The 9,128-nt window shown below is 35.8% G+C and overlaps 1 long non-coding RNA gene and 1 pseudogene across 1 annotated transcript; one reads left to right on the top strand and one right to left on the bottom strand.

The window, feature by feature from the left end:
* Positions 1-3,869: 3,869 nt before the first annotated feature.
* On the bottom strand, positions 3,870-6,536 carry LOC134312471 (uncharacterized). Its single transcript, XR_010011552.1, has 3 exons — positions 6,448-6,536; positions 5,129-5,190; positions 3,870-4,065 (listed from the first exon to the last, which is right to left on the bottom strand). It is a non-coding gene; the product is annotated as an uncharacterized LOC134312471 (long non-coding RNA).
* Positions 6,537-6,727: 191 nt separating this feature from the next.
* Positions 6,728-7,719, top strand: LOC134311975 (uncharacterized; annotated as a pseudogene).
* Positions 7,720-9,128: the final 1,409 nt, after the last annotated feature.

Raw genomic sequence — 9,128 nt, 5'->3', positions numbered from 1 at the left:
TTATGTGCTAGATTGGCAGTATTTGTGCTTTTATATATATAAAACTGATGATTTATGTACGTAAAGTACTTTATTACACTGTTAGACATTTCAAAGGGTTTTTACAGTAACTTACTGGCAACACTGTTGCCAGTAAGTTACTGTAATTCAAATTTACAGTACCATAACTGTATTTTATTTTACAGTAACTTAATGTTACTGTAATTGCATTTTACAGTACCACCACAGTAAAAACTTAGGTTAACTGTACAATACTGTAATTATTTGTTACATTTAATTTAAAAAATTTTAAAAATCTGTAAATTGTGCTTATTTGACTTATAACTTACACAATACTGCTATTTAATCCACACAGACAATTATTGCAACATATCAAATTCTTTATTTAAATCACTGCAAATGCTTAAAGCACTTTCAACAAAAACGTGTACAAGTACAGAATTTCCTTAAAAACATTCTTACTTTAATCCATGCAACTTTCAAAATACATTTTAAACAACACATTTAAAATAACACAATGTGCATTAACATAACATGTACAAAATTCATGTTAATTCATATTACAGAAAAACACTTTTACTGTTAAATAATTCAGTACTGAATGCATAGTACAACAATGAACAATGAATCTAGATAAAGTTACATTAGAAATAACACAAGAGCTTCAGAAATGCAGGGTTACAGAAACACAATAGTAGTTTTGGTATAAAACACAACACTGTCGACTCACATACCCGACTTAACATGAAATGAACCGTGTTCCTAGGTAGACCCTGGGGTAGCAAACGCAGCGAGGTAAACCACTTCTCAACCTGCAACCTGCTTTGTTCTTTTCCATTAACAATCCATTCAGCATTGTTCACCTGTAATCACAGAAAGATCATCTTTAACAGTTCTATGCAATTCAATACAGAATCCTCAAAATAAATCTAATCTTTCTGAAAATTACAATGTTTTGTAAGGATCCTGTGGCGACTGTTAAACGATGTCACAGTTTACAGCGTCGCAGGAGATTAGCTACTATGCTAGCGCTGTGGTGTCGTAAGTTTCACCTAACCTGACTAACTTAGCTTTAAACATGAAACTCACAGTCATTTGTAAAATGGAACGTTTACTTGTTTTACTTTGGAAAAAAGTTGCCCACAAGTAATGCTAACGCTCCTATAGTGCACAATAGACCCGATAACCGTGACTGTTTAATTTATTGTCCTAACTGTCGTAGACTCTTTACCTTTATTTTTTGCTGGTTCCCAGTTTTGGTGTAAAAAAATCCTCTTCAAGGGTCAGCACCCCTGCTGCTCCACTGCGGCTCCATCCATCATAGCCGAACTGTTTCTGTGCGCGCCTCTCCTGAACTCCTTCCCGCAAAACCTGAGATAATGTGGTGGTTCCGAAGCTAAACCGTTTGGTAAACAATATCAGTTCAAAACTCTCACAGCTGAAAATTAGGTTGAATCTTGTCAATAAAATCGTTTGGCGCCAAAGGTAATTACAGTAATTTACCTCAATGTCAAAAATACAGTAAATCTCTGTATTCAGTATTTGGCATCAGGCAAAATTGTCATGATGCAGTGGAAAATACTGTTATGTACTGTAAAAACTATTTACAGTATTTTACTGTGTGGTATGTGGTTAATAACTGTAGAAATTACAGAAATGTCTAACAGTGTATAGTTTTTGGGATATATTTTATTGCAACAGAAACAATGACTTATGTTTAAACTTTGAACAATTTTTGAAAAACACAAAATTAAAATTAGTAAATGTAATTTCACTTTGGTAATTATGCATTTTTAGCCATTTATTCTTTTTTTATTTATATATATTCATTTATATCTGCAGTATGATCTCAGTACCTGGCTAGGAGAAGAGAAAGGTTATGTTAAACATGCAGCATAAATAAACAAACATGAAGTACATATAGCTTGGGTGTATTGTAGTTCTTTTTATCACCTGGAGAAAAATAGATTTTTCATTAACATGTTTTTTCTGCTGTCTATCATTAGTGCAAAATAAAATATACCCTATAATTAAGGCATAACACTATTTACTGACCAGGCATAACAGTATGAGCACTGACAGGTAAAGTGAATAACACCGATTATTTCTTCATCACAGCACCTGTTAGTTGGGGGGTGGGGGGGTATATTAGGCAGCAAGTGATCAACTCAAAGTTGATGTTAGAAGCAGGAAAAGTTTGATGAGTTTGACGAGGGCCAAACTGTGATGGCTAGACGACTGGGTCAAAGCATCTCCAAAACTGCAGCTCTTGAGGCGTGTTCCCGGTCTGCAGTGGTCAGTATCTATCAAAAGTGGTCCAAAGAAGGAACAGTGGTAAACCGGTGACAAGGGCATGGTCGGCCAAGGCTCATTGATGCACGTGGGGAGTGAAGGCTGGCCCGTGTGGACGAGCTACTGTAGCTCAAATTGCTGAAGACATTAATGCTGGTTCTGATAGAAAGGTGTCAGAATACACAGAGCATCACAGTTTGTTGTGTATGGGGCTGCATAGCCGCAGACCAGTCAGGGTGCCCATGCTGACCCCTGTCCACCACCGAAAGTGCCAACAATGGACACATGAGCATTGCAACTGGTCCACGGAGCAATGGAAGAAGGTGGCCTGGTCTGATGAAGCACGTTTTCTTTTACATCATGTGGATGGCCGGGTGCTGGTGCTGTGTGTTGCTTACATGGGGAACACATGGCACCAGGATGCACTATAGAAAGAAGGCGAGCCAGCGGAGGCAGTGTGATTGGCAACATTGTGCTGGGAAACCTCGGGTCCTGCCATCCTTGTGGATTTTACTCTGACACGTAGCTCCTACCTAAACATTGTTGCAGACCATGTTCACCCTTTCATGGAAAGTTTGTGAAACATTTCTATTCATGTCAGTTTGATGAAATGTTAATAAAATCTGGTTTAAATTTATTTAAATTTGTTTATTGATCTCTTCAAATAGATTTTTAACAATAAGAGGTCTTCATGTCATTTGGGGCGACCACTTATCATGTGGTGCAACCAATAACAGAAGTAACTCAATTAAATTATAAATAATAAATCTCACTTATGTTGCTAAAATATTAATCACTGATGCAGTATGCCTAAGTTAAACGTAGTTGTAAAAAAAATTAATATGTTTAATGTGATTTACAGGAAAAATAAGTCTGTCAAGTACATTTAAGGAAGTGAATTTGATGTTATACAACAAAAAATACAAGTACATTATTTACAAAAACTTAAAGTAATAACATAATTTGTTTCTAAACACATTATATTATTGAGTACTTGCAAAAAAACTGTTAAGCATGTTAAGAAAATTAATTAATTTTAAAATAAATCACAGTCGCACCACATGACATTTTGTTAGGCCACAGCCAATTCATCTGGATGAAAAAACACTAAAATGACTTAATTTAAAATTTCAATAGGAATTTACATGTACACAACATTCTAAATAAGTGAACAATTGCAAGAAACACTCTTATTTTTAGTATTTTAAAATTGGCCTGTTGAAATTCCTTATTCGTCATTGACCCATATAGTGATGCCCCTGTATATCCCTCCCTTACTGTTGTTTTTTTCTATATTGTATGGTTGTACAATATGTGTAGAGTTCTGTGTTTAGCTGCTGTAATGAAACAGTTTCCCTCAGGATTAATAAAGTTATTTTTATTTCTATCTATCTATAAGTACATAAAGTACACCAGCACGTAATTGTTAAACTGAAAAGCGCGGAAGTCCCCATGGATATGGTAAACATTCAAACTTCCAGAATGCCAATCCCATCACAGACTGTGACTGGTGAAGTTTTTACCAAGATCCCCATGTTGCTGTCTGACACCCTCTTGTAATACAAACATACTGTACATTATTATTATTTTATATAAATTTAATGTTACAATATTAAAATAATAATAAATATGATTAGAACTTAGGGTTGCCAACTTTCAGAACTGGAAATAAGGAACACCCTGGGCTGGCTGGTTAGTGTAAGGCATAGGGTGGAGGGTGAGATGGCGGGTGTTTACTTGAGTGGTAGCGGGGGGTAGGCGGTTAGGGTTGCCCTATAAAAAAAACATATCGGGTCTTACACCGTCATAGGAACATTATCAAAATGTAACATTTATTAACATTTATTATTTTCATTCTTTATAATAAAAAATTAGAACCATATTTTATATTTTAGGCAAAACAACATAAAGAACATCATGTAACATTTTTTATCAATAGTGCAAACAATATTTTACATAATCCATCTTCACACTGACATGCAGCCCTGGTTCTGGACTGCGTTGCTTAGGGGGGCAGTGAGAAAATCTGGGGGGTCAATGCCCACCCCAGCACCCCAATAGCGCCGGCCCTGCTTGTGTTATATTATGCCCTAAGCCGGATTCGAACCGCTCTGCCCACTGCACTACTCAAACAGCAGTGTAATAAACAGGTTCTTATGCTGATACATCTGCACACACACAGCGCTACTAAGACTGAAAATGAACACTACTTAAAATAATAACTAAACACTTTCCAATTCCCACGGTAGCAGCAGTTTCCTTCTGTTTTAAACATATAGGCCTGTCTCAGTCTAATTTTACGGGACGGTTGGCAACCCTTTAACTGGGAGTATGAAATATCCCCAGTGAGAATGTGTTTTATTTTATTTATTAAAATTTGCAATATTGCATAATTTAAAAAGAATATATTAATTTTTATTATAGTAAGAGGCAGGGGCGTAGCACCAAATTCTGGGCCCTATGCACAAGCAGTGCCCATGGGCCCCCCTCACCCCAGTCCCCCCCCCCCCCCCAAAAAAAAAAGCTGAGCAGTTAACAATGCTATCCAACAACAAGGGCTTAGTACCAGCTGTATTCTTGGGTATCTTATAAATGGACCCTCAAACGCACATACACAAAGAAAAACATCTTTGCAATAAAGTAATAACATTTTGTTATAGTACTTAAGAAGTTTTGAGTATATGTACTTGAGTTTTTAAGTTCATTCATAACAGATCAGTCTCTTTCTGTTAAAGTAAAATTATCTATGAATTGAATGTACAACCCAAATCAGAAAATCAGAAAAAAGTTTGAACAGAATAGAAAATGCAAATAAAAAAGCTGCAGTGTTACTTACGTTTACATTGACTCTCAATCCATTGCAGATATGAACCCAAGATATCTGGTGTTTTGTCCTTCCTGAAAAGTCAAAATGTGATAAAAACCAGCATCTGATATTAAATCTGATGATTTAATAAAATGATTATGAACAAGAACACAGCTGGAAGAGTGGATTTCTTACAGCACCATGGTTCCTGAGAACCTGAAGAACCATACAGAAGGTGGATTTACTCTTAAATGCCTATAAATGAGACAGTGAGTAGATGAGTGGGAGTGTGATGTCCTGCTCTGAGTTGGACTCATCAGAACCCTTAGGATAAGGCAATTATTGAAACCAAATGAATGAAGGAAAAATAAACCATATGTAACAATCGTTGGCTGCTTTGGGTACTGTGTGCAACACAACAGCACTGAGTCTTCTTTTATAATGCTTAATAGTAATCTAGAACAAGAACTGTGAGAGAACTTCTTAATCCAGAACCTCTCCAGATTCTACAGGCTCTTAAGTCCTCTTTTATGGACTCTTTTTTTCAGCTCAGAAACTGATATCATTCACTGCTCCACAGTAACATCTAGTGAGCTTAATGTAGAGACGCGTCTGCATATCAGCCCACACAAACCTGGAGCTAAAACAGCATGTAGCATCACTTCCTCATGTACAGGGCTGATCAGAATGAGAAGTGAGTTACTGATACTCAGCAGAGAAGAATAAGAGCTAAATGTAAAAGAATTGCATAAAATTTGTACTTTGTGATAAAGAAGCTCCAAACAAGTCTGAATCCTTCATGTAACAATATATTCTGATAATAAAATGTATTTAATCTTATAAATAAATTGGAAACCACAATGATTAGCTGTTAGTTTGTGGCATTTTAGCAGCTACAGTGTTGATAGAGCGGATCAGATGCCTAGTGAATAAGGAAGTGTTCAAGTAAGTCTCCAGTCTGCAGTAAGAAAATAAACAATCGTTCACTTCGACAACAATGCAAGAATTTTATGCATTTCATGGACACCGTGCATCCCTCTGTGGAATACTCTTACTTGGAATTCTTCAGGGTATGTACCTGTATAACTACATCATATAGACAGAAGAGAAGAAGAAATATGAAGAGAAGTATGAAGAGGGTGTCAGGCTGTCGTTTTATGAATTATTTACAGTAGTTATAATGTCCATTCATGCAACATTATTTATTTATAACTAGCAGTTGTTTATCCTGGGTTTGTGTTTTAATTACACATGTTCAAGTCCCATTTTATACTTTAATTTAATTTAGTAATAACTTAAAATATACACAGTAGCATGTAGTGTTTGTATATGGATTTTGTGTACATTACCCCCTGGACTTTGAGGAGATTACGGAGAACAGAACCTTTTCTCATAACAGCTGTAAGTTCTGAAGGTAAATCCTCCACAGATGTTTTCAAGATCAATTTAATGTAGTAAATCCTTCCTATATCACTCAGTAACAGAGCAGTTTGTTAAGCAGAGGAGTAACAACTCTGTGTTGGGAGAGAAGCAAAAGAAAAAATGACACTTTTAAAAATACAATGTTTTTAAACGTTCCTCAATAAGCAGGTGAATTGTTAATAGATGAGGGAATCATGATTGGGTATACAAGAGAAGATCCACCAAAGGTTTTCACTGAACCATCCAAAACAATCAGTGTCAAAGGTTGACTGGAAATACAATCAGAAAACTTTCTATAAGTACTCAAGCAGTAATTATTCAGTTGTGGAAAGCCAGTTCAGTGGAAGGCTGAAGGAGAACCAGATTCAAATTGGGGTAACTGTTCAAGATCTTAAACCCAGTGACTCTGGATTGTTCACCATTGTTGCAGTAGCAAAAGGACCCGCAAAACAGTTTCCAACACAAGAATTTGAAGTGTTTGTTCAAGGTGAGTATCGTGTGTGTGTGTGTGTGTGTGTGTGTGTGTGTGTGTGTGTGTGTGTTGCTAATAAAACTGCAGTGATTGCTGATTATTTTTTACTATATGTTTAGACCCCATAACCAGTGTGATGATTGAATGGAATCGAACATGGATAGAGTCTGAAGGTATCTGTAAGTTTAGTATGAGGTGTGAAGCACTTGGAGCTGAGAGCGTCTCCTACAGGTGGAGCAGATATAAAGATGCTGATGGAGCTCAGCTGAACTTCAGTCTCTCACCAACAGAAGAAGAAGTTACACCTGAACTGCACTGCAGCCAACAAAGTCAGTACCAGCTCTGCTACAGAGAGACTCACCTGTACAGGTACTGAACCAGATATGATCACATCATTTTAACTCCAACGAATAAAATCACAGTAAGTAACATGAGTTTAAAAAGTGTCTATACTCTGATATTGGATTTGTGTTTATGTATTTTGTGATTGATATACAGAAGCTTCACTGTCAGTGCTGAAGATGATCAGTAGCGCAGTGGCGGCTTCTCCGTATCTGCTGGTGACCTTCATTCTGGGAGTGAAATGTTACAGAGCTCACAGTAAGAACTGCACAACATTCAGCAACAATTCATGATCAAACTTACACTGGATTTCTGATCATGATTATACTGGTGTTTTTATGTTACAGATCAGATGAATGACCAGTTTGCTGTAGCTGAGGGATGAGCGTCTGGCTTTCAACGTTTCCATTCAGGTTCTCCTTATGGTCAGATGTACTATATGTAGTACTGACTGTAATTCAGCACACATGAGAAGATGAATTCTGATAGGCTGGCTCTGGTCTGTAGATTAAATATAGAAGAAAGTGGACTGTAGTGTTACATATAACACGTGCACCTACAGCTTTTAACTGCTTAGTAAATTAAATATCTGTAGTTTTAATCTACAGAATGATGGGGACAATAACAATAGTAAATATACATTATAATAAAAATTACAGATATACAGTACATATATCAATTCAAGAAAAACAGTGCAAGTAATAACAACAATGTAACAATAAAAGATGTTAAACATATTTACAGTGACAGTATTATTACTAAATGAAAGTAATAAGAACAAAAATGTAAGCCACACCTCGTCTTTGCTTGGTAATACCAGAGCGGTAGAGAGAACAGAGTGGCGACACTCCCATAGGGAACCGTTGTAACGGGGGCGGGACTTTTTTTTTTGCGCAGCTTCCGGGTTGTGGAGCTCTGAAAAGTTCCAAACATCCCATAGAGCCCCATTCATTTCCACTTCTTATTAAGCATTTTCAGCTGTATGTTGCTTTGTTTTAAAAAATAATGAATGTAATGTCATTAATATACTTAATCCTGTTATTGTTTAGCATTTGCTCAGCACTAAATGTTACATGTTTATCTTAATTCATAGGTATAACTGAATTTAGCTTAGTTAAGCTAAGTTAATGACACTATAGAGTCTTTTTACCTAAAATGAGTTGATTAATCAAGAGTCTTGTTACAGAAATGATAATAAAACATTAGAGCCATAATACATCATGCTACTTTTACTTTAATATTTAAGTACATTTGAAGGTAAATACTTTAGTACTTTTACTCAAGTGGAGGTAAAGAGTATTTTTACTTTTACTGGAGTAATATTGTACCTTGGCTATCTCTACTTTAACTCAACTACATGGTTTGTGTTTCTTGTCCACCACTTACATTAGACAAAATGAACTTGTGCATATTCATAATGAATTCATTAATGTATTACATGTAGGAATCAATTATTAATCACTCATGAAATAAGAGATGAATGAAGCTATTTCATGTACCTGCACTATAATGTTAAAGGAATCTGTTCATTCAGTGCAGGTAAACCTTATGAATCCAACCACATGGCTCAGTGTTTAACCAAATTGATTATTATTATGAATCCTCAAGAAAGTGAAGGGAGATTAGTTTATGCAAAAAAAAACCAAAAAAAAAAAAACCTCTTAAATCTCTGTACTGTATATTGTCTCTACTACTTAATGATATGGCATTATGTAATGTATGCTAATATAATGTACTGTGTGCTAACAAGAACGACCTATTAACAAGTCATTATAAACATCAATCTTCCACTTC

Source organism: Trichomycterus rosablanca, chromosome 4 (assembly GCF_030014385.1).
Source record: "Trichomycterus rosablanca isolate fTriRos1 chromosome 4, fTriRos1.hap1, whole genome shotgun sequence".
Classification (NCBI taxonomy): domain Eukaryota; kingdom Metazoa; phylum Chordata; class Actinopteri; order Siluriformes; family Trichomycteridae; genus Trichomycterus; species Trichomycterus rosablanca.
This window is presented reverse-complemented; position numbering and strand designations above follow the sequence as displayed.